The sequence below is a fragment of the Gekko japonicus genome, unplaced genomic scaffold (genome assembly GCF_001447785.1).
Source record: "Gekko japonicus isolate JY-2015 unplaced genomic scaffold, Gekko_japonicus_V1.1 scaffold112, whole genome shotgun sequence".
Classification (NCBI taxonomy): Eukaryota; Metazoa; Chordata; class Lepidosauria; order Squamata; family Gekkonidae; genus Gekko; species Gekko japonicus.
Genome location: NW_015166422.1, coordinates 21482 through 34197, shown reverse-complemented (window position 1 = coordinate 34197; position 12716 = coordinate 21482).

The following is a 12716-nucleotide window of genomic DNA, read 5'->3' as shown; positions in this document are numbered from 1 at the left end:
AGCAGTGTTCCCGCTAAGCTGACTTGGTGTGAGCTAGCTCACAGTTTTTTAGCCTCCAGCTCACAGATTTTTGTCTTAGTTCAGGAAGGGTGGCTCCAGAGCAAACTAATTGATGCAGTAGCCAAATCGCTTGCTCACAACTTTAATGCCAGTAACTCACAAAGTAGAATTTTTGCTCACAAGACTCCACAGCTTAGAGGGAACATTGGTCAGGAGCCCACAAAATCGGGGGATCCCCCGCCCCCACCTAGGGACTGGCATCCCTACGACTGGCCCAAGGTCATCCATCAAGCTGCATGTGGGGGAATGGGGAATCGAAGCGATTCTCCAGATTAGAGTCCGCTGCTCTTAACCACAACACCAAACTGGCTCTGATAGGGTGTGGCAGCAGGACTAGGAGTGGGCAGATCCAGGTTCCAATTCTCCTCCCCACAACTACATGACCCTGGGCCAGTCATTCTCTCACGGACTAACCTACCTCATAGGGTGGTTGTGAGGATGAAGCTGAGGAGCAGGGAACTGTACAGGCCACCGTGCTCAAATGCTGGTTGCTGGGCCCACTCTGCTGGCAATCAGTGAATCCCTTTTGCACAAGAGAAGATTGCTAGGGGGTGTTCACATAGCATTTAGGCTCATTTAGGAAATTGGGAATTGCTATATGAATAGGGGAAGGGTTACTGATCATGTGAAGGCAGTAGCTGCCTGCTTTTCCTCCCTCCCTCCATGCCGCCATCAAGATGGGGCTGACAGCAGGGTGGGCTGGGGGAGGGAAGGCCAAGCAAGCATCTCCTGACCTCCAACACTACTGGTGCTCAAGCAGTGCACCTGGGGTGTGGTGCTGCCCAGGCTACCACTTGGCGCAGCTGATCCAACTAATGTCAGGTCTGTTGGAAACACCAGTGGGGGGATGCAGGGACGTTCCGGGAGTGGGAAGTGACATCGCGTGATGTGCCTATGTTACCTGGAAGTGACATGGGCACGCTGGTGATGTCAGGGGCGACACTCTGATTTTTGGGCAAAACTCTATGGTGAAATCAGACTCAAACCATAGAGTTTTGCCCAAAAACTAGACCATCACACACACACCCAATGTCACCAGCATACCTAATCACTTTGGGGTGATATTGGCATATCGCATTTATTTCCAGTGATGTTGCTGTTTGGGGAGGGGAATTTCCTCCCACCGGCTTGCCGGCCAGCAGCAAACAGAACCCACAAAATCAGGTGATACCCCACTTCCAACTGGGGAATGACATAGTAGTTTATCTCAATCACCCTCTTCATTCTCTTGATAATTTAGCTAATACTATAATAAAACTATTTTAAAAAATTAAAAAGGGGGCCTGGCGGGATCTGGTCCATGGGGTCGCGAAGAGTCGGACTTGACTGTGCGACTGAACAACAACATAATAAAACTTAATTTGATTTCAGGGTTAAAAATTAACCATACCAAAACTGAAATTTATTATATTCCCCTCTCTATTTCTAATAACACAAAAAGTAAGTTTAATTTCAAATGGATATATAAAACATGGAAGCATTTAGGAGTAATTATACTGAAAAATCTTGATGATTTATATACTTAGAATTACAAACAACTAAGCTGTAAAACTGATTTGACTTTAAAATTCTACCTGGTTAGAAAGATTAGATTTAATTAAAAGTATTATCTCCCCCAATATTTATTTCTTTTTCAAATTTTACCTGTTAAAATTCCTGCAAGCCAGACTAAATTAATTAAGTTGGGAAAACAAAAAAATGAGAGTTAGCTATCAAATTCTGACAAGACCATCGAATCTTCCTGATTTGGAAACATTATGAGGCAACACAACTGAAAAATGTTATAACATATCTCATTGAGACTGATCCAAAAAGCTGGATATTAATAGAGCAATCATTTATTAGTTCTGCCTTTTTGGAATAGTTTGGAACAAATCTAACGAAAGACCCCAAAATATAAAACTGAATCCATTCTTAGAAACCACATTACGTATCTGGGATAAAAAAGGAACATGTTAGCACCATACATATCCCCGTTATCATCATTCTTAGGACAAAGCTGATTTATTGTGGGTAGACTTTCAAAAACTCATGACTCATTGACTAAAAGTAAACTTAGTATACACTATGTGACATAATCTGTTTGTATTATAAACAAATGCCAGTTGGAAAACAAGGGACAGATTGCAATCCCTTGGTTTTAATATTTTCAGGTACTAAGTAACCCGGATATTAATAAAAACATTAACAGAGACCTCACAACTTTTGAAATACTTCTGAAGAAAAATGACTGTATATAAAAAGGAAGGCTCTCTATTATATATAAATTATTAAAACAAAAACACTGGAAGAAAAAAATTACCATATCAAGCAAAATGGCAAAGAGATCTTGAGATTAATATTACAGATGGGCAATGGAATAAAATTTGGTCTTCCAGTATAGCGAATACAAATGCTGTTAATATCAAAGTTTTAATTTTTAAAAGTACTAAACAGATGGCAAAACGACATTACATTAATCCAACCAGGGGTCATTTTGTAGAAAAAGAGGTGCAGGAGCTCATTAGCATAACTCATTAGCATATTTGCATATGCCACACTCCCTGACACCACCACTCAGGCTCCACTGGACTCTTTTGGATTGCTAGCTATTGGGGGGGGGGACGTGCAGATCTGTCCTTGCAGAGGAGGGAGAGCTTGTAACTGAATAAGACCTGGTCTTAAAGGTGCCACTGGACTGTTTTGGACCAAGGGGGTGGGGGGAACTCTGCAACTTACCTGGCTGCTTCTTGCTCTAACTGAGGGCAGCTGGGAGCAGGGGGTGGGGCTTGTTGCATCTGCCCGCCCCCTGGGCTCTTTACTGCCGGAGCTCCGCTCCTGTGCGCTCCTGCAGGAAATGACCCCTGAATCCAACTATAGATGCACATTGTTGGAACGGCTGTGGCCAAATTGCTTCATTTTACCATTGTTGGTTGGATTGCCCTAAAATTAAACTTTTCTGGGAAAAGATACTAAAAAATATAAAAACTATTACCGGAATTAACATCCTACTAAATCCTGGAATAATATTACTCTATCTATGGGAGGATATTGACATTCTTAAAACATTCTTATATTCGCTCGTCAATGGAAGAGTAAGGGTCTGCCATCAATGAATCAATGGTTAATTAAATTATGGGAATTCCTTATTATAGGTAAAATATATGATCAAAAACTAAGCACCGAAAATCCATTGTATCAATCAGTCTCCTTAGAAAAATGGTTTCTTTTCCTGATTTATATAGAGAACAAGGGGGGGGACCCGCGATACTCGCGGGGGGGGGGAGAGGGAGCTCCACACTTATCAGGCAAAGGAGGAAGCAGCAGGAGAAGGTAAGTCTCGCCAGTATTTTCCCCCCAGCTCCGAAGCGAGGCCTGGCGGCTGCAAGCCTCAGGCCTCGCTGGTCTCCTCCCCCCGCTTTGAAGTGGCGGCGATGGCGAGGCAGTTTGCAGAGCGTACCCTGCGCATGCGCTGGGGATGCTCTGTTCCTTTTGGGGGGATTTAAGTATCCCCCTGATATTTTTTTCAGGTTTTCAGATTTTTGTGCACACCTGGGGACTGCCCCAAGTGTGCACGAAAATCTCCCTCCCCCCAGGTGCCCCCGATGCGCGGATTTAGGTATCTGCACGCAAGGGGGCACCTTCACTATTAGATATATAGATGATGTAAAGTAGAAACTGAGGATTCCAGAGAAGCTTAAAGTAATAGTTTTATTTTAACATCTCAGCTAATGTTATTGTAACCCATTACTTCTCAATTTTACTACTTATTATTAATTGTTTGTTTGTTCAAGTTATTCAAATTAAAAATAAAAAGTTTTAAATAAAGAATGGCAGGAGGGAGCAAATCAGGGGGGTCTGCAATAGGAAGCAGGAGTTGGTGGAGATTTCCTTAGGAACTTACCTTGCCAGGAGGGACCTGGCAACCAGTGGAGCGGGACTTCCTGGGAGCATCAGAGAGGCCCAGGCTACATACACTGATGTGTCTACATCACAGCCCACATTACCCGGAAGTGACATCATCACTTCTGGGACATCAGGGTGACACTCTGGTGTTTGGGCAAAATCTCTATGGTAAACTTGGCTTCTACCATAGAGTTTTTGCCCAAATGCCAGAGTGTCCGCACCCCAATGTCCTGGAAGTGATGACATCACTTCAGGATCATGTGGCTAATGCCGCTGGATCTCTTTCTTTTTCTGGGGGAGTTCCTCGCCACCAGCCAGCTGATCGGCAGTGGGGAGGTGGGGCCTGACAGTGGGGGACCCCCACCTTCAGCAGGGAGCTCTACCAACTTAAATTACCCCCATCCCTTCCATTAGCAGAAAACTTATTCTTGATACAACCCATTGCCTCCAATGGATTTAGAAGGGTGTAGTCTTGACCTGGATGGCCCAGGCTAGGCCAATCTCATCAAATTTCAGAAGCTAAAGCAGGGTTGGCCCTGGTTAATACCTGGATGGAAGACTACCAAACAAGGCCAAGGGAGCTACGCAGGGGCAGGCAGTGGCAAACTATTTCTGAACGTCTCTTGCCTGAAAAACCCCACAAGTTCTCCATAAGCTGGCTGTGACTTGACAGCACTTTCCAGCAGCAGCTTTATTTAAGATTTCCCTGTAACATACTTTTCTTAGTCTTACCTAATTTGGGCAAATGAGTCCCATAAAGACAACGGCAACAGCAGATGCCTGGCTTAGTACCAAAACGACGCTGAAAAGTGAATTAGACCCCAAGCAGATGAAACTGTGCTGTGAGATCCATTAGATACAGCAAATGCAAATGGCTACTTCCAGGAGTCTTGATCAAATTAAACAGCAAGCCAAATGAGCCCACGATCGAATTAGCCGGGAGGCAATGTTATTCCTCATGCGTGTCACAGAGGTGGCTAATCCAATCGTCTCAGACCCCCCCCCCCATGTCCCCCTGAAATGCTGCTGTGCTTCTACCAAGGATGTGTGAATTATCCAAAACATCTCCTTTTTCATGCTCTTTCCATCTCTGTAGATCCAAATGGAGAAACAGATCAATTGATCTGACCTCTTTAATTTCAGATCTGCCCAGAGAGCTCGTCCGATATGTTACATTGCAGTCTCATGGCTGGAACTCCTGATGTGTGTTTTTGGTCTTGCAGAAATATCTGCAGCATTGGGGGACAGGCTCAGTTAATTCTTAGTCTAGGCCCCTGTAGGGACAAGGGACAGGCAGTTGTATTTTTTTAAAAAAGACAGGCATTTCTATTGTCCCCCCCCCCCCCCCATGAAGGAAGTTATTCTTGGAAAGCAATCAGTAGCATTGGGAAGAGGTGCAGTTAATTCTTGCTTTTTGGCCTCGGTGGTGGTGGTGGTGGTGGGAGACAGGTAACTATAGTGCCTGTCTTTTTCCCCTAATGAAAATATAAACAGTTGGAATTTAAACTGAGAAAATGACACAGAGGGAAGAGTTAAACCACCTTTCCCCAATGCCACAGCCTTAGCCCCAATCCAGCCCGGGTTTCCCTTGTGGCCGTATTGCACAGGTAAAAACGCGTTCCAGGAGCTCCTAGTATGGAGCACCAATGTCACATATAGTTAGTATGCATGCATGGAGCTGATGCCATTTTAAGATTGCTTGATTTTGATATCTGCCCCCAGTTTGCAGCCCCATCTGATTCTTCCTCTACAATTTTTTAAGAACTGGCAATGACCACCGCTTCAGGCACTATGCTTTTGTAAAATAAGATCAGCATTTGCTGATCTTGGAAAAACAGAAATCTTGGAAAACGGAATCTGCACATAACCTACACCACTAGCAGGGCCTTATTGGCTGTGGCCCCAGAGCTGTGAAACATTCTCCATAAAGGAGCTTGTTTATCTTCTTTCCTGGCCTCTTTTTCAAACAAAGTTAAGACTTCCAGTGCAAGCCTGTAAGCTACTGTGGTGTAATGCTTAGAGTGTGGGACTAGGAGATGGGAGATGCAGGTTCAAATCCTGTCTCAGCTATGAAACTCACTGGATGACCTTTGGCCAGTCACTCTTTTTCAGCCTGACCTAATTCACAGAGTTGTGGTGAGGATAAAATGGAGGTGGGGATGACCACACATGCTTCTTTGAGCTCCTTGTTGGAAGTGTGGGATAACAAAGCCTTATTCTACTCAGCATGAGGAAACTGAGATTGTTTTTCTTGTTATTCCCTACCCCACAGGACTAATAGGGGAATGGGAGTGGGGTAGTTTTAGAACAGGAAAGAAAATGTTAAACCCAGCTCCTTGCTTTCTGCTGGGGCCCAGATCTGGGTCAAAGTCTCTCCAGATGCTTTTTACAGAGAAGAAGGAATGTTGGGAAATCTATCAACAAATCTCCACTGTTCAGCCTTTGCCATGTTTGCATGTCAAGCATGACAAGCGTGTCTCCTAGAGACAAGATGCTTCTGTTCCTTACTTTGAGATTTCCTTGCTAGAGCCTCTAGAGAGGGACCCAAACTGAGAAGAGGAACAACACTAACAGCCTATGCCAGTAAGATTTTAGGAAGGCACCCCCAAAAAGGCAAAAATAGAGACAGAGAATTAGCAGGCACAATAGTCCCCTCTTGTAGACATTGTGTAACAGGAGGCCAACAACTTAGTGTAGATCTTCCTCATATGTGTGGTCACCTAGTATCTGAACAGGGCCAACATCCATATTTTTCATGTGCGTATGCAGGGGTCATTTCCTGCAGGAGCGCACAGGAGCGGAGCTCCGGCAGTAAAGAGCCCAGGGGGCGGGCACATGCAACAAGCCCCTGCCCCATGCTCCCAGCAGCCCCAGGCCACGAGGAGCAAGAAGCAGCCAGGTAAGTTGCAGAGCCCCCCCCCCCCATAGACAGCATGCCAAAACAGTCCAGTGGCAGATTTAAGACCAAGTTTTATTCAGGTACAAGCTCTCCCTCCTCCCTGAGGGCAGATCTGTGTGGGAACACCCCCATCCCCATAGCTAGCAATCCAAAACAGTCCAGTGGAGCCTGAGCAGTGGGTGTTGCCTTCTGACACACTTCCAGTGATGTCAGGGGGTGTGGCATATGCAAATGAGTTATGCTAATGAGCTCCTGCACCTCTTTTTCTACGAAATGATCCCTGTGCATATGTACGAAGCAACTACTGGATTTTTCAGGGCTCTGGATGGTGCCTACCAAAACTGTAGAAGCATGAAAACATGCCATTTGGACAACATGGCAACCAAGCTTATTGGAACATCATGGGTTGGGAAATTCTTGGAGATTTGGTGGTGGAGCCTGAGGAGGGTGGGGTTTAATTCCATAGAGTCCACCCTCCAAAAGAGCCATTTCCTCCGAGATAACTGTAGACTGGAGATCTGTTGTAACTCTGAGAGGTCTCCAGTACGCTTGCGAGTCCCCAGGTGGGGGCAGGGGAATCCTCCACTTTTGTGAGCTCTGACCCACCCCGAAACAGACATCCCCATGCAACATTGCCAACTTGCTGGCATCACTTCCAGAAGTGACATAATCGTGTTGGCGACGTCGGGGGCGATGCTCTACTTTTTGGGCAAAACTCTATGGTTTGTAGCCATTTTCACCATAGAGTTTTGCTCAAAAAGTAGAACATTGCCCTGACATCGCCAACATGATGACATCACTTCCGGAAGTGACATAAGCGCATTCCACTCCTGGATCCCCCCCAACTCCCCCTCCAGCAGGAGGAAGGCACCTGGCAACCCTAGCAATTCTAGCAGGTAGTGCATGCTCACAATCCATGTGGTTGCTGGGCTCCCAGTCTGCACAGGTGTAATATCTGAAAAGGGCTAAGATCTCTAGAAAACAGGTCAGAATGGACCACTGCATCATCAGTAGGACAAGCGGACCTTCTCATTTTTGGACTCCATCACACTTGAAAGGCCCTGACCTGGGGAGCCCAGACTAGCCCAGTCTCTTCAGTTTTCAGAAGCTAAGCAGTCTCAGGCCTGGCTAGTTTTTGGAAGGGAGACTACCAAGGAATACCAGGGTCATGAGGCAGATGCAGGCAATGGCAAACCACCTCTGAAGTTAAGCCAGCTGTGACCTGAGGGCAAAATATATCCGTCTGTCTGTCCGTCTGTCTGTCTGTCTGTCTGTCTGTCTGTCTGTCTGTCTATCTATCTATCTATCTATCTATCTATCTATCCATCCATCCATCCATCCATCCATCATCTATTATCTATCTCTATATCTGAAAGTCCTCCACTGGTAACACTGGGAACAAAATCAAATTCAGAGCAGCTGACAACTCTCCAGAGTTCAGAAAAACTTCTTTTTCTCTTTTTTTGAAGAGATTATTATTATCTGCATCATCATTCATTATTTGCAGTCCTCCCCTGTGAAGCGCAGCTGTGTCTGCACGTTGTTCATTCTTTGGCACAAAATTTCTTTTAAAATAATTCTCTCTTCCCCCCACCATCCCCCACCCCCCTCCCAAGTCAGTCCTGGTGGAGATGACAATGCACTCAAATGACTCCAAGTCGAGATATTAGCTAGAATTAACATTTGTAAAGGGAATCGAGAGACAAAGGCAAAGCTGGGAAGGAGGAAGAAAATGAAATGGATTTTAAAAAGAAAAAGATCCTCATTATCGAATGATAATATGGGATGGAGGCTAAACCTCCCCTGGCTGAAGAAGAAAAGAATGAGTCAGATGCTGTCATCCACAAGCGGTCCAAGAATAATTTGTCCACATTGAATTGCGGGGGAGGAACGTGATCTGGCAGGAAGCCTGACGAGGGAAGCGAACCATCCTCGGGATAATGGTTGCCAGTGGTCTCAAACCACTGGTCTCCAAAATGAGGCATAATAAGGCAGAAGACCTTGACATTAGAACACAACACAATGAAAGAGTATTTCGAGGAAGTTGTCGTGGCTCAGTGGTAGAGCATCTGCTTTGCAGGCAGAAGGCCCAGGGTTCAATTCCCAGCATCTCCAGTTAAAGGATCAGGAAGAAGATGATAGGAAAGACCTCCACTTGAAATCCTGGAGAGCTGCTGCCAGTCTGAGCAGACAATACTGACCTTGAGGACCAGTGATCTGAAGATGAGGTAGCTTGGTGTGTTCTTGTTAAGGAAAGGGGCTGCGGCTCAGTGGAAGAGCATCTGCTTGGCATTTAGAAGATCCCAGGTTCAGTCCACGACATCTCCAGTTCAAAGGGTTAAGTTGCAGGTGACATGAAAGACGACTTAAGAACTTGGAGAGCTGCTGCCAGCCAGGCCAGCCAATGCTGACCTTGATAGACCCAGGGTCTGACTCAAGAGAAGGAAGCTTCATGTGTTCAAGTCTTCTATAAATACTTTCTGGAGAGATACTTAGGACCTCTTTGTGTGTACGGCATCCTTCCCGTATTGTGATGGCCGGTAGTGGGAAGGGGTCTAGTTTGGGGGTGGAGAGCCTAGAGCCTTGGCGTGGCCTCCTCAGGACACAAGGAGGAGTGGTGGAGCCAAAGCTCTGCATACCCAAGGTCCCAGGTTCATCTTTCAGTTATAGAGTTTCAGGACCAGTTCTAAGAGTGCATCAGGATAAAGGGGAGGAACAGAAGGTGAGAAAATGGGCTATACCATCACAAGGGGAGGGATGCCACATTTCTAATGCTTCCTTGTGTTTTGGGTTTTGTTAAACTTCTTCCAATGAAAATATTAACACAGCAGGGAGAAAAGTGTGACCTAGGCTCCACTCCAGGCAGGTATTCTTCCCAACTAGTTGAAAATAGTGTTGCCATCCAGGTCAGGAAATTATAGGAGAGCCTGTAGAAGGCAGGATTTGATGAGGGGAGGGACTTCAGTGTGGTATAACGGCATAGAGTTCACCCTCCAAAGTAGCCATTTTCTCCACAAAGCTCTTGGGGGTGCCAACTGGCATCCTGGCATCCTAGTTCAAGCCTAATCCCTTTGCATGGTGTGCTGGTTTTCCATGGGGCCTTATTTATGTAGGGGAAATTTGAATATGCAGTCCCTCACCTACATTTTACCGCCTCAGCACTCTTGTACCTCAGGAGGCAAAAGTCAGGAAAGATCTTTCTCTGCCGGAGGGCTGCTCCTGCCAGTCAGAGTATACAATACTTAGCCCGATAGACAGGTGATATGACTATCAGGCAGCTTCAGATCTTCATATATGTTCCTACAAAAAGATGTGTGCTTTCATCTTGGCACCCCCACCCCTGTGCTGAGCACAGAAAGGCACCTTGGCAGGCTTTGCTACCTGATAGCCCCAAAGAGTCCCCTTGTGAGCTGTGTAATCCACAGGATGCTGCCACGGACTGGAAGCATCCGGATTTCAGGGATGAGAAGCGAGGCTGCCAATCCCTGAAACAAGAACCATCTGGACATACACCTTCTGCTGTCTGCACCAGGCTTCTCTAACCCTCCATTTGGCGTTTGCCACAGTTCCTCCATATGCTGTTTCACATGCTTGTTATTACGGGGAAAATCAGCTCAGGAAAGCACTCTTATCTGTTGTGTTGGCAGACACCATGATGGTCCCTCACAGCCCTTATCTTAAAGACAACTCCTAGGTGCCCAATTAGCTGTTTATTTTCTGTCTGGGATTTCCTTTCTATTTATTCAGCTATTTATACCTCACTGTTCTCCCCCACTGTTCTCCCCCCGCCTCCATTTTCTCCTCACAACTACCACGCTGAGGTACGGTAGGTTAGGCTGAGAGAGTAGGGTTGCCAAGTGAGAAATGAGCCGCAGCGGGGGACTCCCGGCTGGCGGCTGGAGCGTGCACGAAGCGCCCGCGTGCCCGCGTCACTTCCGGGTGACGTGCATGTCGGGGTGGAGTTCCCCCCGGGGCCCGATCCTCCGGCGGCAGGAAACGGACCTCTGGGGCGGGGGTTTCCCCGCCCCCCGGGGGGACTTGGCAGCCTATGAGAGAGAGTGGCTGGCCCAGCAAGCTTCCGTGGCAGAGTGAGGATTCAAACTTGGGTCTCCCAGACCCTAGTCTGACACTCTGACCACTACACAATGCTGGCTCTTGTCCTAGGCTCAGGTTCAAGAGGATGGCATCAGTCATCACAGGAAGTCTCTGACTAGAGGCCTCTCCCTTTTCTCTCTTCACAGCAGCTAAGTGCCAAGCAGGGTTGTGAGAGATCCACCTCAGTACGCTTCCTGCACATGCTATGCCATCTAGCATGGCAGCTAAACTCTGAATCGGGGACTCCTCGGTTCTTCTGCTGTAAACATGAAGCAAGCTGCAAATCAGTCGTGATGATACTGGCCTACTGTACAGAGTTGTTGTGCAGACAAGATGATGTATAAGACTGCACATTAAACACTTTACAAATACTATGCATAATTATGCTGTATAATTATATATATTATTATAATTATTTCCTCTTCTTAGGTTCATTTTTTTGGTCTTTTTTAATGGTGAATAGGTATGAACCATGTATTTTCTTCTGACAGACTCTAAAATGTTTGAAAGCTGTCAAGATCCTCCCGCACACTCTCTACCCCATAATTTTCTTTTCTGCAGGCTAATTGGGTCTTTCCTCATCTGACTCTGCTTTCAGACCATTTCTGCCTTAGCGTTCTCCTCAGAAACCCTCCCAGGTTGTCTTCTCGAAAAAAGATCCCCTGAACCAAAAGCAGCACTGTCAATAATGAGGAATCAACCAGGGCTGAGGAGGAGGAAGTACTGTGGCTTCCCTAGATAACGAAAGTCTGGACGAGACAGAAGGAAAGGTTTTTGAAAGCGTTCACACACTGGAACAGGAAAGTGGCAGAAATGAACCAGGAGCAGTGAACCTCGCTCCCCCTCATCCTTTGCTAACTGGTAGATTATTAGTAGTTAATAGAACAAAGACAGGTACCATCCCTGTTGGACAAGGCCTAGGTTGACCTGATTAGTTTCTCCAGCAACTGGGGCAAACTATCTGAAGTCTGGCTTCTAAAACAAATTTCACTCTGTCTCCCATTTAATGCAACAGCTCCTGGGGCACGTTCCAAGTGGGCAGTTCTCTCCTTCCTTGGCTTTCTTGTTCAGGGGACGACTCCATGCTATCTTTTGACCTCATTATCTTCCCTTTGGGTTTCGCTTCCATGAGTGTACCAGCCTTCACTGCATGCTAATTGCTGCACAAAACTGTCCACAAGAATTTGCTCTGAGAAGGCTTCTCCTGCTGACAATCAGTGTAATCAGCTATGTGGAAGAAAGTGCCGGAGGGGGGGATGTAGTAATGGTTCAGGAGCAGACGAGGCTCGGATCATAACTACCTTTATATGTGTTATCTGAAACATTTATACACCATCATATTCTGCCAAGGAGTTCAAGAACATAAATAGGCACCCTGTTGGATCAGACCAGTGGTCTGTCTTGGTCAGCATCCTGTTTCACACAGTTGCCAACCAGTTATTCTGGAGGGCCAACAACAGGGCATAGAGGCCAACGCCCACTCCAAGATATGTTGCTGGATCCTACTATCTCTTTCACTTAATCTCACAGGATTAGAATTGTCAGGTCCAATCACTGCACCAGTGGAGGGGTTGGGGGCATTCTGGGAGTGGACGGGCATGTTGCGCAACATGCATACGTCACCTGGAAGTGACATAAGCATGCTGGTGATGTCAGGGGCATGATGCTCTGGTTTTGGGGCAAAACTATGGTAAAATAGCCCTCACACCATAAAGTTTTGTCCCAAAACCAGAGTGTCACATCCCCAATGTCACCAATGTGCCTACTTCACTTCCAG